A 14872-nucleotide genomic window follows, 5' to 3' on the forward strand; every position below is an offset into this window, starting at 1 on the left:
GTTATTATATTTTTCACTTTGGTGACTGTCATGTGTTACGGGTCTCCCCCTCTCAGCCCCATTGCTTCAGACCGCTGGGTCCTACCCCATGGCGGGCACCCACATATTTTCTTGCCCACCCTCCGCCATGTCAAGGTGCCCTGACGATCGCGGGGTGGGGTCGTGAGTGGAGTCACTGGGTCACGGGGCACTTGTATTCTTAACCTGATGGAGCATGACCCACCCCAGGCTGTTGTGACTGCCCGGCCTACCCCGCCTCCCACAGGGCAGACGGCTCCTGGGTCCCCATGTCCCCACGGATACTGGCCTTAACCCAGCGTGTGTGTCTTTGCCCCTCTGCCTGGGGTGGGGGGGGTCTCTGGTGCTCTTTGGCATTTCTTCTCGTGTCTGAGGTTTTGCCCTCCATCTCTCGTGTCCGCTGTGGGGCAGGGCTGCTGTCCTCTTGTTGCTCTGTGAATGTTCTTTTTGTCATCCAGCCTAGATGTGACCCCTGGTGGATTTTGACATGCCAAGCTTTCGCCATCACTCTGTCATCTTCGGGCACTTTGAAATCTGACTCTTCTCCCTCTGAGGGCTCCTTCAAGAGCCGATGGCACAGGGAGGCCCTTCTCGGTGCCTCTGCCCTTTTGGTAAATGCCAGGCACCAGTGACAAGGTACAGCCTGCACCAGGAACTTGCTCTTAGCATGGGGCCCAGGCGTGGGGGAGGGAGGACAGGCTGGGGCAGGGTGGCAATGCCCCGGGGACCCTGTGCCTATGCTCCGGGTCCTTGGCCAGCACGGTCAGGTCTCCCTAATCCACACCCACAAAGGTTAGGCTGGATTGTGGTGTCAGGTTTGTGGCCTGAAATTTGATGAAGACTCTGTCTCTCCCCAGAACCTTGAAGGTCAGTGTGGGAAAGCAACATGTCCATAGACCAGGGTGACGGCTCAGCCATCTGGCAAGACTGCCATTGCTGGTCAGGGTGTCCTGGAAGAGGTACCTTCCGTGCCCCTGAGCTTTGGAGGTGGTACAAGTGTCCCCTGGGCCTCAGCAAGGCCCTGTGTGGGAGCAGGAGAGGAGCGTCCCATCCCCAGGTCCAGGAGGCATGTTGCCCGGCCTTGCCTCTCAGAGGTGAAGGGATCTTTGCCCCTGGCTTCCCTTTCTGAGCAGGGTCAGGGCCCCTCACAGGTAAAGGAGCTGGTGGGAGGCTGAGTGGACCTGCCTCTGTCCTCACTCTCAGTGACCTTGGGCAAGTTCCTTCTCCCCTCTGACCTGGACCCTTTCATCTGAACGAAGCAGACATTCTCCCAGGACCTTCCAGAATCCCCAGGAAGATGCCAGCCTCCCAGCCGTGATCCCTTCCCTCTTCTCAGTCCATCACACAGTTCAAGGACAGGGTGACAAGGACAATGGCTGCCCCATGCTTTACCCCAAGAGTCTCATCCAGTTCTCAAAGTCTGTGAGCCGGGTACTATTATTAGCTCCATTTGGCAGAGGACATCAAGGGGCTCAGAGAGGACTAGCCACTTGCTCAAATCACCCAGCTTATATAAATGGCAAGACTGGTATCTAACCCTGGCTGTTTCCTAATCTCCTTGTCCTGTGCCACATGAGTCTCCCTTTCCTTAAATTCCAACTGCCCTGTTAGCACTCTTTGACCAAACCCTCTCCCAACTTCTCAATTCCAAATCTCAGCCCACGTGGGCACCTCCACCTTCCCGGGTTCACTCTTACTTTCAACCCTTTGCCAGTGTGCATGATCCCCTTCCTTCCCTGCCATGTCCAGCCCATGACCCCGGAGGGCAAGAGGGCTGGGTGCCCTGCTGTGGCCACACCACCTTTCCTCCTAGAGCCACGTCAGTCCCCACCGGAGCATCTTGTTTCCCTGGACCTCCCTGGAGTGTACCCAGAGATGCCATCGGGGCTGAGTGCCCACGTGAAGCCCCAGGAACTCTTGAGCTTCCCCAGTAAGCCCCTACCTGCAGTGAACACTGATTCTGAGAAGAGATTTGAATGGGGGCTCCTCACACCCCAGAGAATTACCCTCTTCCTGAGGCTGAGCAGGGTCAGTCATGTAGCAGGTCACCCTCTAGGGCCCAGCAGGCCTGGGGCCCTGGGCCCTGGCAGCTGGCCTGGCGCGTGCCTGACGTGGCCAGACTGAAGGCCGACGTGCCGGTCCTGCAGGACGCCGCTGGGTTATCAGAGGGGAGTGAAGGGGCTGAGCCACCCTGTCCCTGGAACGTGCAGAGACTCATGACCCTGAGTGTGTGTGCGTGCCTGTGTGTGCATCTGCCTATGCCACCGAGCTAGCCCAGGACACTGTGGACCTGACCCAAGGAGGAGGGGGGTATTCCACAGTCCACCCGTGACTCCTGTGCATTTAGCAGACTTGGGGCTGTGCTGGGACCCTGAAGGCCTCTGATCCGTTTTCACTGATTAGTTTTATAATTGGGGCCCGAATCACAATTTCTTCCTCCTGGGTTAATCCCGTCTTCCACATGAAACCCACGTTGGTGGGGGCTGGGAGTGGGTGTGTAAAGGGAACCCTGGGCTGGAGTTGGGCTGCCAGGCAGGGTCCTGGTTCTGCTGCTCTTCCAGCCGCAAGGCCTTACCTTGCCATCTGTCAGCGACGTTGGTGCTGTTGGGATTGGTGGTCGTGAGTATGGAATGAGCCCCAGCGTGCAAACCACACTTGATGTCAGTGCGACATAAAGGTGGGGGGATCATTTCTGATGAGCATCTTTGACTTTCACTTAGCACCATGCTGGGCCCAGGAGAGGCTGCCCGAGGACCCTCGGCTCTATTTGGTAAGGACTTAGCCTGCCTCCTTGAACATGGTACTTTGCCTCAGCTCCAGAACGTGGCCGAGCATGGGACAAGGCTCACTAGCTGAGAGGCTGAATGGACAGCCGAGAGGCTCCCATTTCACAGTGTCCAGGCAGAAGGCAGCTGTCCTCCAACTGGGAGGTCATGTGGGCTGGACCGGATGTTTGAGGTGGCTTCCTACTGAAGGTGCTTTTAGGGTCCTGTGACTTGAGCTGAGTTCTGCCACCTTTCTAGGAGTCCCTCCTCATTCCTGAGCATCCTTGTGGTGGGTGCTGGGCTGGGCATGGTACCTCTGTGTTCCACATGGTCCTGTCCACAGGGGTTCCTGGGAGACCCCACAGCTAGCAAGACTGAGGCTCATTCAGGGCCTATTTGATGAGCTAGGGTTGAGGCTAGGGAAGAGAGGTCAGCCTCTGGGAGGCCAGGCTTTGTGCGAGGGAAATGTTGCCAGCCCTTGGTGTTGATTCTGGGCCCTGGTCCCAGCTGTGACCATTATGCATGATCCCCTTCCTGCCCTGCCATGTCCAGCCCATAACCCTGGAGGGCAAGAGGGCTGGGTGCCCTGCTGTGGGGCAGAGGGTCCAGCACAGGTGTCAGGGACTCCTGAGTTCAAGCTGCTGTTCTTGCTAGATTACTAAAGCAGTCTCTCGGGCAGCAGGGCCTTCTAGGTGTGGTTCTGACACTACACGATCTTCACCAGTTTTTCTCTGTCAAATCCATTTCCTCCCCTGTGAGATGAAAGGTTTGTAAAAGCTACCATCCAGGCCCCGCCCTGTGTTAGGATTCGGGTGGGCGTTGGCTGGAGGGTACCTGGTCAAACTAGCCTGAGACCTTGTGCCCCCTGAAGTGAGCTCAGAAGACAGGCTTGGGGAATAATAAGGGAAGGGGCTTTTCTCTTTGCAGTTGCCACCTCCTGAAGGGCCTTTTTGGGGACTGAGAAGTACCCACCCCCAGCAAGGCCCCCTTCTTGACATCTGCACCCCCCTGTTTCATCCCCTGGGTGTTACATTCCACAGGGGAAGGTGATCCCTCACTAAAGACCTGGGGATTATAGGCAGGGGCAGCCGGGGTCACTCTGGGAATGCTCTTGTAGTCCTTTCCCACCAGGGCCCTCTGCCTCCCGCCAAGACTGGGGTAGAGGGTGATCCTGGTGCACCCCATCCTGAAGGAGCAGCAGGACCTCAAGGGGTTGTGGGCTGGACACCCCTTCCCTCCCTCTGGGAGGGTCAGTACCCCCAGAAAATGAGGGGACTGTGTGGACTCCCTGTTGGGCCCTCTCAGGGGGCAGCTGGGGCCTAGGTCCTAGGGTCTTCACATGCCTGGCCTCCCCTGCCCCCTCACTTCTGCCCTGACCCCCTCTCCAAGGCTGCAGCCCCCCATCCCTACTAAGCTGGGGATTTCCGCAGGCTGAGCCAACCGCCTGACCCTAATTATGCCGCCTTCATCCTGTTGGGGTTAAGCTCCCTGTGGCCTTCCCTCCCCCAGCCGGAGGTCAGAGCCTCAGGAGGCTCAAGCCTGCTGGGCCCTTTCTAGAAAGGGCCGATGGGCCAGTGCCCTCCTGGGGCCCCCTGATGGTGAGGGGGTCACTTATTCTGGGGGTCTGGGAGGAGTTGAGACAGTTTCCCTGGGACTGGGAGCTGACCTGGGGAAGGAAGGGGAGTCTGAAAATTGGAAACTTGGAGAGGCCCTGTTCTCCACCCCGGCTGCATATAGAAGCACCCAGAAAGATTTTGAAAAGAACCCATGCTTTGGCTCCACTCTGACTTTGATTTTCTCAGGCAAGGCTCAGCAAGCCTGTATATTAACACCCCGCGCCCCCCCCCCCCCGCCCCAAGGGATCCATGCACAGCCAGTTTGAGAATCACTACTCCTCTGACTTGTCATAGGACAGTCAAAGAAACAGGCTCAGTGGGCAGGAGGCCTTCCACAGAGGCCACCCCACTAGTTGGGGCAAAGCTGGCTTGGAACTTGAATGCTCCCTACCCGGAGTCAGGCCCCTTCTTCTTGGCCTTGAGCATCACCTGGAGTCGCTTCAGCACTTAGGCACCAAGGAAGGAGCTGTGAGTCTTGCAGTTTCCTTGCTGTGTCCTGGCTTCCTTGCAATACTGATGGGCTCTCGTGATAAGAATTGAGCGAGGTGATGCCTGTAAGGTGTCCAGTAGCACTTGAGAGAAGGGTAGCCGTATTCTGCTTTCTGAGTGGGGCCAGGGCTGGGGATGCAGAGTGGGCAGTCTTCCTTGGTCATCCCTCCCACTGGGTGCAGCCCTGACAGCTGGAGACCTGAAAAGCGGAGTGGGGAGTGGCTGCCTCAGAGACTTCCGGGGCCCTGACCATGAGATGGAAGGGGTAGGAAAGGTGTTGGAACCAAGAGCTCCCACACCTGACCTCAGGTCCCTCCAGGAGAGGGTGTCACCAGTCAGGGTCCTGCAGCTACAAAAATGGCCACTAGATGTCACCCTCAGCTCGTGCTTGAAGTGAAGCTGTCCTGCCTGTGAGAAAGGAACAGGGTGGAAAAGAGGAGGCCCAGGCACCAGAGTGGGCGAGTTTAGAGAAAGCCCAGGCTTCTGGGTGGCTGCAAAATTTCTGCAGGGAGGTGTCTGCAAGGGCTCATTTGTCTGCCTGCAGAATTTTTCTTCGCAGGATGATGCCAAGTCACAATCAACAGGTTCTTTTTTTTTTTTTTAACAAAGACTAGCCACTTTTTTTTTTTTTTTTTAATATTTATTTTTTAGGTGTAGATGGACACAACACAATGCCTTTATTTTTATGTGGTGTTGAGGATCGAACCCGGGTCCCACCCGTGCTAGGCGAGCGCTCTACCGCTGAGCCACAATCCCAGCCCCCAAAAGGTTCTTTAGTGGGCACCTGTCGCACAGACCAGGAAGACTCTGGTGCATGCATTATGTGCTAGACGTGTACACCAGCAGGCTGGTCAGTATCCACAATACACCACGTGGTAAGTGTGCTTGTTAGTCCCATGTTACTGGCGAAGAAACCGAAGCCCGTAGCAGTTACGTGTTGTGCCCTAGTCATTCACCTGGAAGGGAACTGGGGCCTGTCTGGAGCCTAAATGCTTTCTCCATATTTGATGGGCTTCTGGAGAATTCCAGAATACTAAGCACTCAACAGGCTTCCTGCCAAGTTGGAAGATGTGGTGGGTGGCAACCCTACCTGGCTCTGCTCCTTTGGTGCCAGCAGAGTCTAGCAGGCAGGAGAGGGAGTGGTGCTTGCTGGTGTGGTTGGGAGCTGGGTTTGGGTGACGCTGGGTGCTGGGCCCAGCAGACCTAGCACCAATGGGAGACTCTATCTGTCCATGTCCTCCTCTGGGCAATTTCCCCACCCAGGGTCATTTCAGTTTCTTCATCTGTCACTTCTAGCAGTGGACTTTGTTCCTTTACCACTCTGTCCCTGCTCCCACCCCCTTCAAGGCTCTGAGCTAACCGTGTTTCAGGCCAGATACTCAGACGGACAAGACAAACCAGCCCCGGCCCACAGTCACTCTGCCTGAAGTCTAGACCAGTGACCTTCAAGCTATTTTTGATCATGGAACCCTAGCAAGAAAAAGATTGTTGGGCACACCCCTGTAATATGAATATATTTTGTATTGTTGATCTTTTACAATATGGTCACATTAATTAGAAAAAGGATGAAATGAAAAATGAATAAGTGTTCTAGTATTTTCTTTAGGCATCCCTGTACCATGCACACACACAGTGCTCAAATGCCAACTGAACATTCCTGCCCACCCTTTTTGGCCCTAGCCATAGAAGGAAGAAACTTCAGATACAGCAGGTAGGAGTGTGGGCAGACAGGAAGTATGAGGAGGACTGGGGAGGGACCTTAATGACCTGAACAAGAGGCTAGATTTTATTTTGGACTCTAATGCTGAAAATTTCGTGATCATTTTCACTCTGCTAGGATATACAGATCCAGGACACTGGTCCAGGCAGTATCTGATTTCATCTACTTTGGGCCGTTCTATTCCATTTCCAACAGATTTTGTATTAAAATATCCCCCCACTTCAGATGAGTGGGGAGCAATCCCTTCACTACATATACTTGGGCCAGGAAGAACAGAAGCCGGGTCCTCATGCAGGAAGCAGCACTTGGGGACCCCATAAGTATGGGTTGCAGAAGAGGGGCAAAAGGCCACATCTGGGGTTCACAAGGGAACCCTCCTGTGGGCCTTTTACTCAGATTAGTCTCAGGACAAGCCCCTTCCCCCAACCCTGGCACCATGCTGGAGAACAAAATGGTCGTGGAGGCATCTGTCTGCTCGCCGGGGGTGGCTGCCAGGGAGGCCGCCATGATGGCTGGCCCAGTGTGGGTGCCTTTGTGCGCCGGTGACTGGGTGTCTGTTTGGTACTCACTGAGCGCTTGTTCTGTGGGGCGAGGGGTGTGGGGGTGGGGGCACGGCCTGTAGCAGGGAAGGTACGTGAGGCTGGGCACGAACAGCCTCACCCACCAGCCCTACTCCTGCCAGGTACTCCCAGCTGCTCCAGAGGACTGCCCACCGCCTCCTCCCTTCTCTGGGCATGGCCAGGCCGGGGGGCAAATGACTTGGCCGGCATCTCCCTCACTTGGACCCACTGGGGCAGAGCCAGCTCACCTGGGGCACAGGCAGGGCTCCTTGCTGGGTGGGTGCTCTGCCAATCCCCCTCCCCCACTCCCAAGGAGGACAGGAGGAATGGGGAGGCGGCAGGGAAGAAGGCGCCGACCAGAGGGACAGGCCTCCTCCTCTCCCGGACTGTGGCTGGGTAGAGCAGGGCACAGGGGGCTGCTGGATGGGGTGGGGGTGTTTCTCTGTTTAGGGCCAGGAAATGATTTCCATGCAAATGAGATGCAAACTCCTTAATGAGCTTGCAATTAGGAAGCCAAGGCTGCCAGGCCCGGGCAGTGCCTGCGGGTTTTATGAATGGGCCAGCGTGGGGAGGGGGAGGAGGCGCGCCGGCCCGCCCCCACGTTTCCCTGCCTCTGCACTCGCGACATGCCGCGCCGCACGTTGCTGCCTCCCGGCCGTGGCGACCTGGCTCGCCGCCAGCGAGTCAGCTGCTCCGGACGGCGCAGGAGGCTGTCGGGCAGAGTCCCCGCCACGCTGCCTGCCGGCGATGCGTTGGGGCCGCCGACACGCCCCCTGGGGCCCGGCAGGGGCTCTGTCCTCCGGCGCCCCTTTCCCGGTTGCTGGAGTGGTTTCCTGCAGTAAATCGAGTGGAGTTAGCTGCAGGCCCTGTTCGGTTTAGGATGGGCAGCCCCGGGACTTCCAGACCAAAGGAGGAGGATGGGCCCCTACCTTTGGGTAGATAGAATGACCTTGAGAGGGATTGAGGTATAGTGGCAGGATAGGTACCAGTTCCCACCCCAGGACCCTCGGCATCTCCACAATCCCCTTCTCCAGCCAGTTCCCAGGTGTGAACTTAACTTCAAAAGCCTGGTTCGAAACCACCCCACTGCACACGCTGTTTCCTACACTTGCTGGTTCTGCTCTTGGCCTTGCTGGACTGGTCTGGGATGGAATAGAGGGTCTCCTAAGGGTGTGTGGGCGCTTGGGTCAGCTCTGGGCTAGAAAGACACCACAATGTGAGCAGTTGAACCCTGTTAGTCCAGAGCCCCCCTCCCCTCCTCTCTTCTCCTTCATTGCTTTCAGAGTGAATTAACTAATTACCTCCAATTAAAGTGCCTGGCTCTCTGTTCCCCTGGGCCCCAATCCCTCCCCTAGGAATCCTCCTCGCCCAGGCTGGGCCTGGAAGGGGGCCTGGCCTGCAAGGTGGAAGTCAGTGAATCAGTCAAGTGGTGCAGGGAGGGTGGACAGTGGAAGTTACAGTGTCATTTACCATGGGAGTGGTGCGGACAGCCAGGCTCTCTGACTTTGCTGGGATGCAGAACTGAAGTCAGGTCTAGGGACAAGGGCCCAGTGGGTGCTGTGAAAGCCAGGAGCAGGGGCTGCCTTTGGAGGTAAGACCTGGGTGAAGGGTGTGTTCTGATGTTGAGGCCCTGAGGGCCAAACTAGAAGACCCACCTCAGGAGAAGCAACTTGAGGGTGGGTCTTAGAGCTGCCAGTCTTTGGGGACACTTGTAGCCTCCCTCACTCAGGACAAAGGACAGACTCCAAGAGTCTGGGGACCCATCCAGTCCCTTTTCTCTCTAACCAGGCTTGCTCCTGCTGCAGCAAGGGCAGCCCCTCAGTTATCTTTGTCCTGTCCTGCTCCTCAGTGGCTCTAAGGCACAGACCCCAGCACTAGCCCAGCCCAGCACCATCTCTGTGCCGCCCTGGTCCCGCCCTGGTCCCGCCCTGGCCTCACGTGTGAGACGTGATGGGGAGGATACCTGGCGTCAGGAGGCAGGGCAATGGGTTGTTGACCCAGGTCTCACCTCTGGACTAGCTGGCATCTTCTGGGACCAGGCAGGTTCATGCCAGGCTGTGACTCAGGCCCAACCCCCCTTGAGAGTCCTGCCGTGCCAGGGATCTGGGCTTGGGCATCCTGTGTATATGTGAACTGGGGTTGCCAATTGCAGCCTTCTATCTTGGGGTCACCTTCTCTCCATCCCAAGTTTCAATTCTGAAGCCAGTTGCAGCCTTCTATCTTGGGGTCACCTTCTCTCCGTCCCAAGTTTCAATTCTGAGCCAGAGGTGCTCCTCCCAGCCACCACCCTGGAGAGGCTGACAGGGAGGGCACCCTGGCAGCACACAGCAGCCTTCAGGGTCAGTGGGTATGTAAGCCATCCAGGCAGGGGCAGGGCCTAGCACAAGGGCCACTCCTGGGGTGTCCTGACCACCATCTACCTACTTGACTTGCCCCCTAAGCCCATGGAGAGCTGGCCCCAAACCCCTTATATCCAGGAAAACCTCATCATGCCTCCCTTGTGTGTGGCCAGCCCAGCTGGTACTATAAGCTCCAAGTCTCCACTTGTTTCTCTCTTGTCCCCTTCCGCAGATCCTCTGAGTGTCTTGAGTCTTGTTTTTTCCTGTACTTCCTAATGGACAGCAGAGGGCGTTGCCCAAAGATGAGGCCACTAGGAATGGAGCAGAGAAATCAATCCCTTTCCTTGTGTCCAGTTGTATACAATGTAGAGCCCAGGCTCATGGGTCACTGTGTGTGTGTGTATGTGTGTGTGTGTGTGTGTGAGAGAGAGAGAGGGAGGGAGGGAGAGAGAGAGAGAGAGTGAAATGAGACTACCCAGGAAGGACACCTTCCTTCCTGGGGATCTAGACTTAACCTTTCAGCAGAGGATTAGAAGTTAGACCACAGGTTGAACCTAAGTGGTGAACCCAGATGGTTCTAGACAGGAAGAGGAAGGTGAGGGAGTCGTGCTTTCCCAGCAGGCTGAATGGGGAAGGGGCACTGGAGGTTGCCAGCTTTCCTCCCTTGATACTGATTGGGAGGGGCTGCATACAATAGCTGGTGTCCCACCCTGTGGGAGGGACTGCTGTGGACATCTGGGCCACATCTGGATTCCTGGCAGGACCAGGATCTGGTCTCTTTGGAGTCCTTAAGGGTTATAGGATCCACCCCTTGGTGATCCCTGCCATCACATTCCTGGGGAACCCTTTGTAAACAGGTGTATAGGGTTCATCCTTGTAATGCCCGAGAATTCCTACCAGCTCAGTCCTTCCGGCGCTCCTTTGGAAGCGGCCCTAGGGACCTGGGCAGCAGCGTTCTCTGGGCCAGGTGACCTTTTCATGGCTGAGCCTGTGTGCGCATGGTGAGATGCTGGGAAATACACTCGCGGGGTCCACATTGTCCATGCCTCTTCCTTCAGATGGGGTAAGAGCAAGGGCTGGAAGGGGAGTGAAGCTGCAGCACCTCTTAGGGACCCCACCCCAAAAAGAGGAGTGGGGAAGGGCTTGCTGTGGGGGTGGTATCACACAAAAGCTTGGGAATGTGATTGGGACGGAAAGCAGAGAGGCGACAGCAGGAGTGGCTCTTTCTTGAGTCTGGGGTCTGGGTTCTAGGGAGGAGACCACACGGAGCCCGTAGGTCCGCTGGGTTGCAGGACGCCTCCGACATGGAGCAGGAGGATGGCCGCGATGGCCTTGCAGAAAGGAGCAGTAACGGGGAGGGGGAGGGGACGAGCGTGGCGCCCACCCGGGCTTGGCCGCTGCGGGGGCCCAGCCCCTCTTTCCCACCCCTTTCTCGCCCGGCCGCCGCGGCCCCTCCCCCAGACCCGGGCGCCGCCTCCCCCTCCCCTCCTCCTCCCCCTCCCACCCGGCGCTGCAGCTGCTGCCGACGGACTATTCTGCACGTAGCGAATGGAGGAGACGCACAAGGGAGGCCTCAAGTGCGCGCGCGCGGGAGCCGGAGCCGCGCGGGCGGGGGAGCAGCGGCGTGAGTGCGCGCGCGTGCGGCGCCGGCCCTGAGTGCGCGCGCCGGGCCCCGGGGCGCGAGTGTCCTCCGCGCCCAGGGTCTGGGGATGCTTGGAATGAGTCTCAGCGACACCCCGCGCAGCCCAGCTCCCAGACCTTCTCCGTGCACTTTGCCTCCCTTCCAGCGAGTTCCAACTCGGGTCCCTTTTCATCTTCCACCCCAATATCAAGGTCCTATGCGCATAGTAGGCACTTCATGGTGGGGTGCTGGAATGAATTTTGCTCACCCTGCTCCTCCTCTGGGTCAGTGCTTTACAGTCAGCCAGGTCTTGGGCTGGGGGTTTACAGCGGGCTGAAAGCACTGGTTGCCTGCCATTCGGACCATATAGTCCCACGAAGGTGGCCCCCCAGGAGTCTCAGCCTTGAGAGCCTCTTCCAACCCCCCCCTCTGTACCTGAATACAGGGTGAGCCCTGTAATGCCCCTTATTAAGGGCCTGGGAAGAAAAAACAAAGGAGTGCTTTGACCTCTGTTTCTTCTGTGTTGGGGAACTCCCAAGGGAGTGCCTTTCCGTGTCACCTCTTCTCTCCTATGTCACTTGCACAGCTCCTTATTCCCTGGGGTGTCTGGGACCAGGCTGGGCTCTGCCCACACCTCTGGCAAAGGTGTATTATGGTGAATACAGAAACTGTGCCCTGGGATAACCTAGGGAGGGCAAGGAGGCCCTGGCTGTGGCAGGCAGTGCCCTAATCTTGGAGGTATCTCTAAGTTCCAGGGGCAACCTCCCTACTTTGGGAATCCCTGATTTTGGGCTGGAAAGTGACATACAGAGAGAGCCTGCCCATAACTTTCCTGAGTGGCTCAGGTTGACACCTCACTTCACCCTTCCAGCTGCACATACCATTTATAGGTCTGGGGTGAGATGTCTGTCTCCTGGCTATGGGAATTGGGCAGGTGGCAGGACATTGCAAAGGGATGTCTGAATAGGATCAGTTGCCTTTTGGGCACTCTGGTGGTGGCAGGAATGAGAGTGAGGGCTCTGTCACATACTAATTTAAATGTTCAAGTCATTTGACCTCTCTGAGCCTCAGTCCCCCAGTATGATGGGAACATAGCATTCACTCAGTGGGGATGTTGGGGACTGGAGGATGATCTGCCTATTAACACGTTCTTCTGTTGGGGCAGACGCTTTTTTTTTTTTTTTGAGCTGTTTGGACTGGCTGAAAGACTGGGACTATTTCCCTCAGCTCTGTTTCCATGGGTAGAATGAATTCAAATTTCAGTGCTGGCAGCTCCTTGGAATTTGGAGGTGGGTTTTGAGAAAACGGTAGAGACCAGAAACATGTCACATTGATTTCATCATCTAAGAATGAACCGTTTCATACTGGTTTTCCAGACATTAATATCTGAGGCCTTAAAAAGGGATATTTTGGATAGGAATCACTAGTGGGTATTACACACTTCCCGGCCTTCTTAATCAGAGTTTACAGAACATGTGAGTCTTCGTGACTCAGAACTGTGGTCACAAGGGTCCAGCACTATTCTGGTTGTAATGTAGTGAAAATCCCAAGCCTTGTTTGGCCCCACTTCCCTGATGGCTACATATTCATAGTTCTTGTGTCTACTTTTTATAGTTCTTCATCACTTCTATTCCCTCCCTGTTAGCTGTCACTTCTCCTGCCCTGCCTTCACTTTGCCTGCCTCAGGCCAGTCTCCAACCCACCCCCATTGTTCTCAGCTTGTTTCTGTTTGGCTGTGCGCTGAGAAATCAGAAAATCACATCTGTTAGAAGATGTGAAAAACAACAAGATCTTTTGAACTTGACAAATTATATTAAAGTTCATCTGGAGAAATAAACATGCAGAGAGAGCTTGGGAAATTCTGAAAAAGAGGTATTATAAGGGGCAACTAGTGCTATGAAAATGTTCTGTAAAGCTCCAATAATAAAATAGTTGGGTACTGGCATAAGAACAGGCAGACAGATCAAAGGAAAAGAGTAGAGTCCAGACACACACCCATGAACAATGGAAATTGAATATATGATAAAGTGACATTTTAGATCAGAGGAGAAAAGATGAATGATTCAATCAAATTGGATAATTGGCTGACTGCTTAGGAAAAAATAAATAAATAAAAACGGTTCTCTATTTCTGAAATAAATCCCAGATGGAACAAAAATATAAATGTAAAAAGGAAACCGTAAAATTACTAGAAGAAAACATTAGCAAAAATTCTAAAAGTATATATTCTTGGAGTGGGGGAAAGTATGACAAAATCCAGGAGTCTCCACAGGAAAGATTTTTAAAAACTGGCTACATGAAAATGTAATATCCTAAGGTCTAAAGGCAAATAACAAACTGGAAAAAAATATTTTCAACATGGACGACAGAGTTCTTACAAGTCAATAAGGAAAAGAAAAACAAACAGAAAAATGGCCAAAGCACATGAAAGAACAGAAAAGGATTTTTTTTTTTTTTTGGTTTGTTTTTTAGTGGAGATTGAACCAGAGGCACTTTCCCACTGAGCTACAGCCCCAACACAACCCCACTTTTTTAAAAAAATTAATTTTGAGACAGGGTCTTGTTATATTGCTGCTGAGGCTGGCTTCAAACTTGCAATGTCCTGCCTCAGCCTCCTGAGTTGCTGGCATTACAAGCCAGTACCACCATGCTCAGCCAGGAGAGGGTTTACGAATGGCTAACAAGTGCTCCCTCAGTCAAAATATGCAAAATCAAAATTAAGAAATGAGAAGGTTCTCTTTTCACCAATTTGACGGCTACTCCAAGGGTGACCTCTGCCTGTGTGAACACAAGCATCTTTAGACTTGATGGGAAAGTCACTGTACCTAGGAAGGGACCTGGTAATATGCATCAGAAGAAGTAATTTACAGCTCAGGATTCCATGCCTAGGAATCCACGAGATACAATGTTAAAAGTGTCCCAAGTGTTCAGAGTACAGCCTGTGTTCATTGCAATTTTGTTTCCAAACTTGAAAACTTGGAAGGAACATCAAGTCTATCAGTAGGGCCCAGTTAGATATGTCATGAATGTCCAAACCCTGGAGCATGTAGTGGTTGAGGGGAGTAAGGGTGAGCTTCAGCACTGATACTAAGTGGAAAAGCACCTGGTAGGACATTACTTACATGGTGCTACTCAGTGAAGAGTGTGCCCCAGGGTAGCATTGGCATCCTGGGGGGCGCCCATCAGGAGCCCATCATCTTGGGCCACCTTAAACTACTGGGTTGGGAACCCTGGAGCTGGGACTCAGCAGTCTGTGTTGTTACACATTTTATAGTATGCACACTCATGTTTGGAAGCACGGGTAAGGAGTAAGTCACTATATGTGTTAAAAATAGATATAAACCTGTTGGCCCTTGTGCCTCAAAAATTCTAGGATTCACCAGAAACAGCTTTCTGTGAGCAGAGAGAATACAAGTCCATTTTTTCACTTTATTTGTTTTTGAGCTGCTCAGATTTTTTTTTACATGAGAATACATTGCTTTGATTTTTCTAAAAGAATAATTTAAAAAGTTACTGAGGTAGCTCAGTGGTAGAGTGCTTGTTTTGTAGGCCCTGGCTTCCAGCCTCAGTGTAGGATGAAAAAGAGAGAGGGGGGGGGGAGGGAGGGAGGGAGGAAAAAAATGTGCTATATACATACAATAATACAGTGGATCATTTATTATTCAGTCTTAAAAGGAGGGGGATTTTTCCCACATTTTTTATTGGTGCATTAGAGTTATACACAGTGATGGGGTTTGTCCTTAC

This window comes from Callospermophilus lateralis, chromosome 6 (genome assembly GCF_048772815.1).
Source record: "Callospermophilus lateralis isolate mCalLat2 chromosome 6, mCalLat2.hap1, whole genome shotgun sequence".
Classification (NCBI taxonomy): domain Eukaryota; kingdom Metazoa; phylum Chordata; class Mammalia; order Rodentia; family Sciuridae; genus Callospermophilus; species Callospermophilus lateralis.